Below are 15,621 nucleotides of genomic sequence, written 5' to 3'. Positions count from 1 at the left end.
ATTTTGAAAACTAAATTTTTAAATTGCTCTATATTTAATTCGTCTAAAATTATAATTTTTTTATCCATTATAGACATTAGTTTAAATTAGTGGATGATGAAACTTATTCTGAAATTATAATTTTATTTTTAAAATACTTTTTATAAAAATTTATAATCTACTTAAAAATTATTTGGTATCATTTAAAAATAGTTAAAATTATAAATATTTTTTAAAATTTTAAAGTTGTAAGTATTAAAATATTTTAATTAATGGAAATTGAAGAATAAAAAGTGTTAAAAATTAGTTAAATTAAATATTATAGATAAAAGTTAATGAGAATTTAAGTATTTTTTCAAATAAAAAAATAGATAATCAAAATGTTTAAATTATAATAAATGATAACGAATTGATTATAAAAAAATTTAAGTATATGATTTTAAATATAAGAAATTAATCTATTAATTATGTTAAAACTTAAAAATTTAAGTATAGTATATTCATTTAAAAAGAGTAATAAAGATATTTCTATAATTTTAATAGTAAAAATAGATAAAAGAAACTTTTAATTTAAATCGATTGATTATAAAAAAATTTAAATATTTAATTTTAAAAATATAAGATCGATGCGTTAATCATATTAAAATTTAAAAATTAAAATATAATTTATTCAATTTAAATTTTATCATATAAATTATTTAGACAATTTCACAATATATTTTATTATAAAAGTATATTTTATTATTTTTAAAAATTAGTTTGTAATACTGGCATTATTTAATTTAACTAAAAAATATTTACTAATAAACTGTTGTTATAATTTTTAACAATATTCTTTATTTTTTGTGATGAAATTTTTTTTTTTTTTTTTTTGATGAAGAGGGAGTTAATAATAGAATGAGCAAAATATTTCAACTCATAAAAGGTACAATAAAAAAATATTTAACTAATCATCCATATAATGTAACTACTTCAAAAGATTCAGCTGTATTTTTCTCCGTCATTAGTATATGAATTTCTATTTTATTTGCTCTGAATCCTGCATAGATGGAGATTCTATATTATTATAGGAAAAAATTTTAATGTTATCAATAAACATGTCACTAGTATTATTTAATTTAATGTTAAAATATTAATATATACAAAATAAAATATTATTTATATTATAAATATTATTATTTTAATATAATAAAATATTATTATCAATTTAATTTAATATAACATTATTATTATTATATAAAAAAATACTTTAAGAGGTCCTCAATTTTTTTTTTAATTAAAAAGAAATAATGAACGTCAGGCGGTTAAACTCTTATTTGGTAAATATTATTGAGTGAAACCTAAAATTCTAAATATTTTTTTAACATTAAAAATCTAAAACCTATAGAAAAGTAAAAATAAGAGATGTATAGAGAAACGGTAGTTAGAGGCTACCAAACCCTGTAGATCCCATAACTAAAGCCGCTGGGAATAACCTGAGGAATCTTGTAGTAATTGATGGGCAAGATGACTCTAGCATATGGAAATTATCACCCTCTGGCACGTACACAATTGCTAGTGCTTGGCACAACTTGAGGAACATGGGCGAGATGGTAATTTGGTGGAAACTAATCTGGGGCAAATCTGTGATTTTGAGGCATAGGTTCATCTCCTAGTTAGCATTGCTGAACAAATTGGCAGTCAAGACAATAGATGATGAAACAATGCAACATTTGTTGTTTGCTTGCCTTTTCTCTAGCTCGTCTGGCAAAATGTGATTCTCAGTTATTATATAAGAAGATCTAACACTTAATTGGAGGAGAGAAGTCAATTGGTTTTCTAGAAGGACTGCAGGTAAAGGCCTGAAAACAACTATGTGAAGGGTGGCATTCAACGTCGCAGTGTACTACACTGTAATTTTCAAGCAAATTCCTGCAAATGCTAATAGAGTAGTCCAACAAATTGGGTATTATATTAAAATGAAAGTAATGAAGGAGAATGCTAATAACCTTGATATTGGCGGGAGCTGTTGGAACTAATCTGCTCTCTTGCAGAATATGTTTATCACCTAACCACTTGGGATGTATAAATTACTAGTGAAAATTGCATTGTGAAGCTACCTTCAGTTTATGGTTGCTACAAAATCTGGAGAATATGTTGTTAATAGGACGTTCGAGTAGTAAGATGATTCTCTGCTATTGGATATTGCAAAATTGCTTGCTGATAATGAGTTGATGATGCTGAGGTGATTGCATTACTATTGTATAACTGTTTTGTACAAGGTGAGGTTGCTTATGAGGGTGACACTGTTATTCCCTATTATTGCTTTGGCTTTTTGAGGTCAATTTGCAATGCTCACTGAGGTGACTGCAATCTTGACATGTATTGCTCTTTGCAGGGGCAACCTTTGGATTTGGATCTTGAAGAGGAGCTCTTTCTTGGCTCTATATGCCTTCTAAAAGTGTTGATCTGAAGCTTATGTTTGAGAGTCATTCATCTGCGCCTCACTATAGTTTATATTGGGTTTTATTAGGCTTGGGGTGCTTTCTTTCTAGTTTTAAGTTGGATTGATCTTGGATTTTGCTCTTTAGTTTTGTGTTCTTTGTTGGTACGACTCAGTCGACTCTATTGATGAAAGGAGCATAGAGGATCCACGGTGGCAGCAACAAGATTGATTTCCCTCTTCATGCGGCTCTAGGGTTTCTAACTTTTGTGCCACGATCCTTAAGTGTCAATCACACAAACAGCCCTAAAATGTTGTGGAACCGTGCGGCACTTAGCTCAGTCCGTCGAATTAAGTCAATCTCACCGTAGTTTAATACATAGAACTATCAAAGAGTAATTACTAGCGGAAGCTAAGTTGGAAGAGGGTTGAACGAAATAATAGTGATAAAGAAAGATGGAAGGAAGAAGTGCCTTGTATTATTTACAAAAAAATAATTTACAATGTGCTTTACAAGAAAGTGGGTATCGGCTAGCTTACAGGGGTTCTATGCTCTTTTTCTTTGTTCTTCTTTATTCTATCTTTTGTACAAATAAATACAATATGAGTATTTATAGTTTACAAGGAGAAGTTCTAGAATCTCCTAAATAAAAAAAAAGTACAAATAAATGGGAGCCACATAAATTAAAAGACAATTTTAGAAAGTTGTAGTCCCCACTGAACTTCTCCTCCAGAAGCTTCTTTCGCGTCCTTCCAACTTCGGCACTAGAATCCTCCAGCAACTTCTAGAAAATCCAGGCTAAGTCCAGCTTCTACTCGGGCTGGCCGTGCTTTGTGCTTCCTTCCTTCTTACGCACCCTATAGACCAGCCCAGTCTAACTTCTTGTCTAGCGCCTGGCCAAAGCCGTTCTCGAAGACTCGGGCAACATAGTATCAACCTGACACCCCTAGGCCTTTTCCAGCCCTGGCAAGCTTCTGAGCTTCTGAGCGCTCTTCAGTCCTGCGAGCTCTTAAGCATCCTCCAGCCCTTCCGAGCTCCTAAGCGTTCCCCAGCCCTGGTGAACATCCGAGCATTCTCCAGCCTTGGCAAGTATATGCGCACTCTTCAGTCCTGCCGAGCATCCGAGTGTTTCCTCGCGGACTTCACTCGCTTGCTTAGTAGCTCGTCCCGCTTGGCAGATCATCCCGCCTAGCAGCTCGTCCCGCTTGACAGTTCTTCCCTTCTAGCAGCTCATCCTGCCTTAAAAAAGCCTCGACCAAGCTGTCTCTAGAGAAAATGTCCAAAATGGTCCCTGCAAATTTCTAAAATCTCTCTAATGGCCCAAAATGATAGCCCATCCTTATGCTACCTACTCGGCACCAAAATCTGTACCAACTCAAACTAAAAAAAATTTAGATATTTATAAGAAAAATTATGGAGGTGTGGCATTCTCCCCACTCAATCTCACGACAACCTCGTCGCGTCTTTGGCCTCATAATGCCACCTTGATTTCCACGGTCTCCATCTCCGACTTGGTGCTCCTTTTAGCTTTATGCTAGCATCAACTCCATTTCCACCCACTTGTCCACCTACACGCGGTAACTTGCCTTCACACAACACCATGGTCCTTCGAGCATGTCCACCTTTACGCTCCTTCATGATGTGGCTAGGTATGTCGACTTTCCCCTCAAATCCACACCTCTTCTTACTCCTCCTCGAGCGACACTGCCTTTTCCTCTTAGGCCCTGGCGTAACTGTAACGACCCGAAAATCGGACCGCTACCGGCGCTAGGATCCGGGTCGACTTAAGGCCGCCGGGACCCGTAGCAAGCCAAACATACATCCTGGAAACCTGTTTAATCCCATACATGATCAAGAACATACATAAAAATTTAAAACTTTTCCTTTAAACATCCAACTCAACCTGAACATACACGTACATAGTCATGATCATAATCATGATCCCTCTGTGGGATCTCATCAATGCCCCAACGGGCGATACAACATGAGATGAGTTGGCTTTCATGAACATTATAAAACATTTCTATAGATCATGTAACAAAAGGGATTACAATACTCATAGGGTCAAGCACATCTATAACCTCAATATACCTCATTACATAACATACTGAAATCTCGTGCCATTATGTAATGCAACACATCACAACAAATCACATCTCGGATGGTATTGTCACCAATAGTCCTCTACATAGTCCAACTGTGCCGGGACGTAGAATGGGTACAACCGGTCTTTCTCTTAACATAACATATCATACAGTCCAACTGTGCCAGGGACGTAGAATGGGTACAACCTGGACTTCCTCTTACATCGTGCCAGGGACGTAGAATGGGTACAACCTGGACTTCCATACCATATCATGCCATAACATCATCATATCATATGAGGACTAAAGGATCATCCAATGACCAATCCACATCAACATCATAAATGCAATGCAACATATTCGTGAATACTAATGCAAACAACCTACTATATCTCATGGCAATTCATGATGCATGGATCATGCTCAAAATTCATATTTCATTTATTTTAAAACTTAAGGTTTATTCCACTCACCTCTGGCTAGCTCTGACAAACTCTGTAGCAGCTGGCTCACTGCTGGGGTCCTCGGTTCCTCGGGTCCGAACCTACACAGGTGGACTCCAATGAGGGACCAAACATACATAAACATAACTCTAATATACTCCCCAAAAACCCCCTAAACATCATGGAATAATCACATAAAAACATGTAAGAAATGGCTGGACAGGGCACTTTCGGCAGCAGGTTCGGCGGCCGAAAGTCCCTCCAGAGCCGAAAGTCAGGCAGGTTCGGCGGCACCTTCGGCGGCCGAAACTCCCAGACAGAGGCAAAACTCATGCAAGTTCGGCGGCACCTTCGGCGGCCGAAAGTCCCAGACAGAGACGAAAGTCTCCTTTCGGGGGCAACTTCGGCAGCCGAAAGGCCTGCCTCCCCAGCCATGTTCGGCGGCCGAAAGTGCCTTCGGCTGCCGAACCTGGTTTCTGCCAAAGGGCAGAAACTTGGCTCCTTTATGCATTTTTTGCCTCCAAACTCACCAATCATGCATAAACTTGTTCTAAAACATGCATACAAGCTCCTAGGGGCCTCAAACAAACATATACCCCAACTACAACACTTCAAACACACAAAAATCAACATACATTGTTCATCAAAACATCAAAACCCATAAACTCATCAACAAGCCTAAACATGCATCTCTACCCATAAAACAACTTAATGCTTGTTTAAAACACATAACAAGGGTGGATCCGAGCTTACCTCTTGAAGAAACGAGAGGAAGGGCGATCCTAGCTTGGAGATGGAGAGATTGAGCTCTTTGAACCTCCAAGTACCCAAAACTTGCTCTTTACTCACAGATCTTCAAAACAGAAGTTAAAACCCGTGAAAATCATGGAAGATCTAAGGAAAACACTCAAGATCGAGGGAGGGGTGGCGGAGACTCACCTTGGCCGACAACGGGGAAGAAAAAGCTCGCCCGTGGGACCTAAGGGACCCTTTTATAGGTGACTGGCCAGGCCACGTTCGGGGGCCGAAAGTGCCTCCGCATGCATGCCATGTTCGGCGGCCGAACTTGACTTTCGGCGGCTGAACCTGGACTTCCCTCACTCATGCTTTCGGGGGCCTAACGTGCCTCCAAAACGCATGCATGTTCGGCGGCCGAACTTGACCTTCGGCGGCCGAACCTGGGTTTTCCTCCAAAGACTTTTCATGCAAAAACTCATTTAATTTTCATACTTAAAACCATGGAATACCTTAAAACGTTTTATGAAAACATGTTTCTACCCTACTAGAGGCTTCCGACATCCAAGATTCCACCGGGCGGTAGAAATTCCGATACCGGAGTCTAGCCGGGTATTACAGTAACCACATCCTCTCACACGGTACCACCCACTTCATCAGCATCATGCTTCGTCATACATGGATCCACGGGCAACTCCATCACACAAAGGCCGAAGAGTATTGCTTCTTTCACCTTGTCTTTCTCTAAGCGAATAGAGTAGGGTCTCCCATCTCCCACAATGCACATTGAGTTGTCACACAGGAATAGGATAGCCTTCACACAGGGGTTCTATGCTCTCTTTCTCTGTTCTTCTTTATTCTATCTTTTGTACAAATAAATACAATATGGGTATTTATAGTTTACAATGAGAAGTTCTAGAATCTCCTAAATAAAAAAAAAAGTACAAATAAATGGGAGCCACATAAATTAAAAGATAATTTTAGAAAGTTGTAGTCCCCACTGAACTTCTCCTCCAGAAGCTTCTTCCGCGTCCTTCCAACTTCGGCACTAGACTCCTCCAGCAACTTCTAGAAAATCCAGGCTAAGTCCAGCTTCTACTCGGGCTGGCCATGCGTTGTGCTTCCTTCCTTCTTATGCACCCTACAGACCAGCCCGGTCTAACTTTTTGTCTAGCGCTTGGCCAAAGCCGTTCTCGAAGACTCGGGCAACATAGTATCAGCCTGGCGCCCCTAGGCCTTTTCCAGCCCTGGCAAGCTTCTGAGCTTCCGAGCGCTCTTCAATCCTACGAGCTCTTAAGCATCCTCCAGCCCTTCCGAGCTCCTAAGCGTTCCCTAGCCCTGGCTAACATCCAAGCATTCTCCAGCCTTGGCAAGTATCTGCGCACTCTTCAGTCCTGCCGAGCATCCGAGTGTTTCCTCGAGGACTTCACTCGCTTGCTCAGTAGCTCGTCCCGCTTGGCAGATCATCCCGCCTAGCAGCTCGTCCCGCTTGACAGTTCTTCCCTCCTAGCAGCTCATCCTGCCTTAAAAAAGCCTCGACCAAGCTGTCTCTAGAGAAAATGTCCAAAATGGTCCCTGTAAATTTTTAAAACCTCTCTAATGGCCCAAAATGATAGCCCATCCTTATGCCACCTACTTGGCACCAAAATCTGTGCCAACTCAAACTAAAAAAAATTTAGATATTTATAAGGAAAATTATGGAGGTGTGGCATTCTCCCCACTCAATCTCACGACAATCTCGTCGCGTCTTTGGCCTCATAACGCCACCTTGACTTCCACGGTCTCCATCTCCGACTTGGTGCTCCTTTTGGCTTTGTGCTAGCATCAACTCCATTTCCACCCACTTGTCCACCTACATGCGGTAACTTGCCTTCACACAACACCATGGTCCCTCGAGCATGTCCACATTTACGCTCCTTCATGATGTGGCTAGATATGTCGACTTTCCCCTCAAATCCACATCTCTTCTTACTCCTCCTCGAGAGACACTGCCTTTTCCTCTTAGGCCCTGGCTTAACCACATCCTCTCACACGGTACCACCCACTTCATCACCATCATGCTTCGCCATACATTGATCCACGGGCAACTCCATCACACAAAGGCCGAAGAGCATTGCTTCTTTCACCTTGTCTTTCTCTAAAGGAATGGAGTAGGGTCTCCCATCTCCCACAATGCACATTGAGTTGTCACACAGGAATAGGATAGCCTTCACACAGGAGTTCTATGCTTTCTTTCTCTGTTATTCTTTATTATATCTTTTGTACAAATAAATACAATATGGGTATTTATAGTTTATAAGGAGAAGTTCTAGAATCTCCTAAATAAAAAAAAAAGTACAAATAAATGGGAGCCACATAAATTAAAAGACAATTTTAGAAAGTTGTAGTCCCCACTGAACTTCTCCTCCAGAAGCTTCTTCCGCGTCCTTCCAACTTCGGCACTAGACTCCTCCAGCAACTTCTAGAAAATCCAGGCTAAGTCCAGCTTCTACTCGGGCTGGCCGTGCGTTGTGCTTCCTTCCTTCTTACACACCCTACAGACCAGCCCAGACTAACTTCTTGTCTAGTGCCTGGCCAAAGCCGTTCTCGAAGACTCGGGCAACATAGTATCAGCCTGGCGCCCCTAGGCCTTTTCCAGCCCTGGCAAGCTTCTGAGCTTCTGAGCGCTCTTCAGTCCTGCGAGCTCTTAAGCATCCTCTAGACCTTCCGAGCTCCTAGGCGTTCCTTAGCCCTGGCGAACATCCGAGCATTCTCCAGCCCTGGCAAGTATCTGCGCACTCTTCATGTAATACCCGGCTAGACTCTGGCATCGAAATTCCTACCGTCCGGTGGAATCTTAGATGTCAGAGCTCTCTATAAGGGTAAAGTAAAGGTTTTCTAAAACGTTTTTACATGTTTTTATGGTTTTAAGAAGAAAGGATTTGAGTTTTGAAAGAAAAGACCAAGGAGGGAAGAACCCAGGTTCGGCCGCCGAACCTCAAGTTTGGCCGCCGAACATAGGGTTGTTTAGGAGGCACGTTAGGCTTCCGAAGTGGCTGCCGAACGTGGAGGAGTTGCGGGAGCAACTTTGGCCGCCGAAGATGGTTTGACCGGCCACCTATAAAAGGCCCTTTGTCCAGAAAATGGGCGAGTTTTCTCTCTCTTTTCGGGCATAGGTGAGTTCATGCTCTCCTTTGGTTGTTTTTATGCTTTTTCTTCAAATCCCTCAAGTTTTTATGAGTTTTATCTTTGTTTTGAAGATTTTTAAGTTTTGATCAAGGTTTTGAGAGCTTGGAGACTTTTGGAACTTGGATTCTCCATATCTTCAAGTTTGGGTCGCACCAACCCTCGATCTTCAAGAGGTAAGTGTAGATCTTCATCTTTCACAATGTTTTAAGTGAGTTTTATGAGGGTTAAGGGCTAGGAATGCATGAGTTGGATGGATGTGCATGTTAGGGTTTTGATACCCTTTATGATAAAGTATATTAATGCATGCTAGATGTGTTGTTTGTTGGGGGGTTTAGCTAGTTTGAGACCCCTATATGCTTGATGTATGAGTTGTGCATGTTTTGGAAGTGTTGGATGTTAGTGTGGAAGGTTTTGGAGGCGGATTGCAAGAGGCGGAAATGGGTTCTGCCTTGCTGGGGAATCCAAGTTAGGCCGCCGAAGGTGGTTTCGGCTTCTGAACCTGCCTGTGGAAGCAATCTTTGGCCGCCTAACCTTGCCCCCGAACATGGACTTTCGGCTCTGGAAGGGACTTTCGGTCGCCGAAGGTGCCGCCGAAAGTGCCTGGCTTTCGTCTCTGGAGGAGACTTGCGGCCGCCGAACCTGCTTCCGAAAGTGCCTGACTTTCGGATCTGTGGGAACGTTCGGCCGCTGAATCTGCCGCCGAAGGTGCTCTGTCCAGCCTTCCTTTGCATGTTTTGCAGTGCATGTTTTGTGGTGATTTAGGGGGGATTTTTGGAGAGTTGTTTAGAGTTATGTTAGTGTATGTTTGGTCCCTCATTTGAGTCCACCTGTGTAGGATCGGACTTGAGGAACCGAGGTGATCAGCAGTGAGATAGCTGCTTCAGAGTTAGTCCAGAGCTAGCCATAGGTGAGTAGAACATAACTCTTTTTATATTAAAGAACTGAAATGTTTTGAGCATATTCATGCATCATGAATGCCATGATATATTTTAGGTTGTTTGCATTAGAATTCACGAATATGTTGCATTGCATAATATGATGTTGATGTGGATGGACATTGGATGATCCCTTAGCCCTCGTATGAAATGATATGATATGACGATGATACGGTATGGAAGTCCAGGAAGACCCATTCTACGTCCCTGGCACAATGTAAGAGAAAGTCCAGGAAGACCCATTCTACGTCCCTGGCACATTGGAATGTTATGATATGCTATGTAAGGAAAAGACTAGAGACCCATTCTATATCCTGGCACTATTGGATATGTAGAGGGCTATTGGTGACAAGTCTATCCTTGATGTGAAATGTTTGTGATGTGATGCATTTTATGATGGCATATTTTTATAAATTGTTTTACTGTTCTGCTCACTGGGCTCTAGTAGCTCACCCCTTTCCCCTAACCCCTAGGTTTGCAGGGTTAGAGATAGCGGGAAGTTGCAAGGGTAAAGTTCATGGCTATGGTTATGTATATGTAATAGTTTAGTAGTAGTGGACATGTATTATGATGTAATGTAAAGTGAAGTCATGTAATGTTATGTAATGGATAGAGTTGTGCTTGGCCCTAGTGTTTGGTTAAATCCCTTTTTACACATGATCTTTATGTATGTTTTATGATGAGATATGATGAATCAGGCTTAACATATGTTATGTTGACCCAACTGGAGCATTTGATGAGGGCTCCAGTAAGGGGTTTTTATGTTTACAGTTATAGAGCATGCAGGTTAAGCCTGGTAGATAGAAAAGTTAAAGTTTTTATGTTTATGTTTGATCATGTATGGGATTATACCAGATGTACAGGATGTATGTTAAGCTTGCTACGGGTCCCGGCGATCTTAAGTCGATCTGAATCCTAGCGCTGATAGCGGTCTGGTTTCCGGGTCATTACACTTCAGTCCTGCCGAGCATCCGAGTGTTTCCTCGCGGACTTCACTCGCTTGCTCAGTAGCTCATCCTGCTTGGCAAATCATCCCGCCTAGCAGCTCGTCCTGCTTGACAGTTCTTCCCTCCTAGCATCTCATCCTGCCTTAAAAAAGCCTCGACCAAGCTGTCTCCAGAGAAATGTCCAAAATAGTCCCTGCAAATTTCTAAAACCTCTCTAATGGCCCAAAATGATAGCCCATCCTTATGCCACCTACTCGGCACCAAAATCTGTGCCAACTCAAACTAAAAAAAATTAGATATTTACAAGGAAAATTATGGAGGTGTGTCATTCTCCCCACTCAATCTCACGACAACCTCATCGCGTCTTTGACCTCATAACGCCACCTCGACTTCCACGGTCTCCATCTCCGACTTGGTGCTCCTTTTGGCTTTATGCTAGCATCAACTCCATTTCCACTCATTTATCCACCTACACGCGGTAACTTGCCTTCACACAACATGGTCCTTCGAGCATGTCTACCTTTATGCTCCTTCATGATATGGCTAGGTGTGTCGACTTTCCCCTCAAATCCACACCTCTTATTGCTCCTCCTCGAGCGACACTGCCTTTTCCTCTTAGGCCCTGGCATAACCACATCCTCTCACACGGTACCACCCACTTCATCACCATCATGCTTCGCCATACATGGATCCACGGGCAACTCCATCACACAAAGGCCGAAGAGCATTGCTTCTTTCACCTTGTCTTTCTCTAAGGGAATTGAGTAGGGTCTCCCATCTCCCACAATGCACATTGAGTTGTCACATAGGAATAGGATAGCCTTTACACTATCAAAGAACTCTACCCCCAACACACACTCATAATCATCCATACTCACAACAACAAAGGAGAGAGTACCACGCCACTCACCTATCCTCATGGGAACATCCTTCGCCTCACCATGCACCAAAGTAGGCTTGGAGTTCACGGCCTTCAATCAGCTCTTGGTCTTCTCAAACTCAATACCCAACCGATGAGCTTCTTCTAACCTCAGGAAGTTATATGAATCACCCGTATCCACCAAAGCACAAACCTCACACATTCCATGCTTTAAGTCCGCGAACAATTGACCCTTCCTCCCTTCCTTTGGTTGGTCGGCCTTCACCTCTTTAATGACTATTATACGAAGAGCACTGACGGATTGTTGGACTCCACCAACGCAACTCACATCTTTATCCTTCACAAGCAAAAAGCTTATTTCTCTTTAGGCAATCCCTCACTCTATGTGGGCCTTCACATAAGAAGCATTTGATGGAAGGAATATCTCCCTTCTCTTTCCCCTTCTTCTCACCCATGAAGTCAACCTTGCCTTTATGGACCTTCGACCTCTCGTCATAGACACTATGACTACCATTGGCACCATTCTTCTCCTTGGGTTGCCTCGACTTCTCCCAATCCACTCTTCTTTGGAAATCCACCAGGGACTCAACTATAGAGATTGCTATGGCAAGATCTTTAACTCCACACCTCTCAATCTCCATGCGTACCCAAGACTGCAAACAATCCATAAAAGCAAACAAGGCTTCTCCATCATGATAGTTAAGGATTTCAAGAATTACCTCGAAAAATTCCTTCACGTACTCACGAATGCTCCCTCATTGAGTGATTCGCCTCAATCTCGCCCTTGCCTCATGAGCAGCATTCTCGAGATAGAATTGCTTCTTCAACTCCTTAAAATCATCCCACATGGCAATGCTGTAGAGTCCCTTCTCAAAATCAACATATCTTCTCCTCCACCAAACCATGGCAAAATCGGCCAAGAACATGGACGCATGGTCAATCCTTGAAGCATCATCCATAACCCCCAATGCCCTAAAGTACTGTTCAGGCTCCATCGAAAATTATCAATCTCCTTAGCACTCCTATCATCCTTGAACATACTTGCTCTTGGCACCTCACCCTTGTGGGAAATGCCAACCATGCCCATGGACGTCGAAGGATTTGACACACTCCCTTGTGCCACTGCCTTCTTCAATAAGGTCACCTCGTCTATGGCATCCCTCACTCTTGCAAGCACTTAGTCCAGCTCCTCTTTCAAGGCTCGATTTTCTTCCTTCATAGTGGCAAGCTCATCTTCCAAACTATGGAGGGTCGTCTCATTGCCACTAGCCAACTTATCAATGGCAGTGTTCAAAACGCCTTGCACCTCACCATGGAACTCATCCATACCCGCGGATAGTTCCTCCAAGTGCATATCAAGCTCTTCAAACTTCTTCTTGCCATCAATAAGCTTAAGCTCCACCTTGGCTAGCCTAACTTCCATAATTCCTAACTCCTCTCTAGTAATATGAGAAGGTTCACGAGGCTTACCTCTTCTTCCCTTCCAATGAGCAGAAGGTTGTGACGCCATAGAAGGATGCTCTTCACCACTACTATGTCTATCTTGGACAATTTGCTCCACTGGATCTACCATCTCTCCAACCTTTGGTGCTCTGATACCACTTGTTATGGTCAATCACATAAACAGCCTTAAAATGCTGTGAAACTGTGCGGCACTTAGCTCAGTCCGTCGAACTAAGTTAGCCTCACCGTAGTTCAACACACAGAACTAGCAAAGAGTAATTACCAGCAGAAACTAAGTTGGGAGAGAGTTGAAAGAAATAATAGTGCTAAGAAAGATAGAAGGAAGAAGTGCCTTATATTGTTTACAAACAAATAATTTACAGTGTGCTTTACAAGAGAGTGGATATCAACTAGCTTATAAGGGTTCTCTCCTCTCTTTCTTGTTTTTTTTATTCTATCTTCTGTACAAATGAATACAAGATGGGTATTTATAGTTTGCAAGGAGAAGTTCTAGAATCTCCTAAATAAAAGAAAAGTACAAATAAATGAGAGCCACATAAATTAAAAGACAATTCTAGAAAGTTGTAGTCCCCATCGAACTTCTCCTCTAGAAGCTACTTTCGTGTCCCTCCAACTTCGGTGCTAGACTCCCCTAGCAGCCTTTAGAAAATCCGGGCTAAGTCCAGCTTCTACTCGGGCTGGCCGAGCGCGATGCTTGCTTTCTTCTTACACCCCCTGTAGACCAATCTGGTCTAAGTACTTGTCCAGCACCTAGCCAAAACGATTCTCGAAGACTTGGGCGACATAGTATCACCTTGGCGGGCTTTCAGGCCTTCTCCAGCCTTGGCGAGCTTCTAGGCTCTTCAGTCTTGCGAGCTCCTGGGCATCCTTCAGCCCTTCCGAGCTCCTGGGCATTCCCCAGCCCAGGTGAGCATCTGGGCATTCTCTAGCCTTGGTGAGCACTCAAGTTCTCTCCAGTCCTACTGATCCGAGTACTCTCCAGCCCTGCTGAGCATTCGGGTGTTTCCTCGCAGACTTCACTCACTTTCTCAGCAGCTCGTTTCGCTTGGCAGGTCATCCTTCCAGCAGCTCGTCCCGCTAGGCAAGTCGTCCCTCCTAGCAACTTGTCCCTACCAACAGCTCATCCTGCCTTCAAAAAGCCTTGACCAAGCTGTCTCTTGGAAAAATATCCAAAATAGTCCTGCAAATTTCTAAAACCTCTCCAATGGCCCAAAATGACTTAACCCATCCTTGTGTCACCTACTCGGCACCAAATTCTGCACCAACTTAAACCAAAAAAAATTTTAATGTTTAATCCTTGTGTCACCTACTCAGCACCAAAATCTGCACCAACTTAAACCAAAAAAAAAAATTTAATGTTATACGGGGAAAATTGTGGAGGTGTGACATTTGGGCCTGAGATCTGTTTGTTTGTTGCTTTTTTAGATATAGGCCTTAGGTAACCTCGTATCTTTTTTCGTCAAAATTTTTATTTGTGATGTAATTTATACTTTAGCCCATGGACTTATTAATAGAATACATCTTCAATCTTCAAGAAAGCAAAATTAGAAAAAAAGCTAGTTATATATTGTCGTTCTTTTTATGTTTTCTCAATATGGGTGAAGCATTCTAAAAAAATACAGATTCCTATTATTATATTTCATTTTACTATTTTTATTTTTTAGAGTTAGAATAAATTTTGTATTGAATTGGCTTACTTCATACATACATGTTATTTTGTTTTATTTCTTTTATTTTTATTCTGTACATTTTATTGATATAAACAATATATAATTTATATGATTAGTCTAACTTATAAGTTAATTCCTATATAAGTTATGCACAATTACTGTCTAAATTTAATCTATTATAAATCCAAAACACAAATATAAAAACTATATGAGACCCACATATTTGTATCTTAAATCCATAATTGATGGAGTCTAGTTAAACTTTTTCTTATAAGTTATACGTCAAACCTGACAAGAACGCTCAAGCCAACAGAAGTCGGCCAAAATTTGGCCATAATCGCGTTTAGGTAATTTTTAGAATATAAAACAAAGGGAGAATACTATGGGAGAATGGTCAATTTTGAAAATAACAAACTCAATATAAACATTAGATATTATATGGCTTCATATTCAGTTTCCTACTCTCAAAAAGCAATAGGTATGTTTCTTTCACCACAATTTTAATGTTTCATATAAAAGCTTCTTTTTTTTTTTTTTTTATCATTTCTTGTTAAAACTCTCATTTGGAGAATTATATGTGTATATACATATGATTACGTGGTGTTGATTATATCAAAATACCATTTTGGATGAAACTATAAAAAGTACGATCTCATATGAGAACGAATTTACTAACTATTGGATTAAATATTTTATATTAAAATTTATGCATAATTACTTAAAATGTATATAATAATATATAAATCATTTGCAAATATTTAATGTATGGCTGAATGAAGTGCATTTTCATATCAGGTCATACTCTCTACAATCTCACCCTATCATTTTGTTTTTTTTGTTTTATAGATGAGAAGCCATTGAGCATATTGTAAAAATTAATATTGCAGTTAGAA

Source organism: Manihot esculenta, chromosome 10 (genome assembly GCF_001659605.2).
Source record: "Manihot esculenta cultivar AM560-2 chromosome 10, M.esculenta_v8, whole genome shotgun sequence".
NCBI lineage: Eukaryota > Viridiplantae > Streptophyta > Magnoliopsida > Malpighiales > Euphorbiaceae > Manihot > Manihot esculenta.
Note: the sequence above shows the minus strand (reverse complement) of the source record.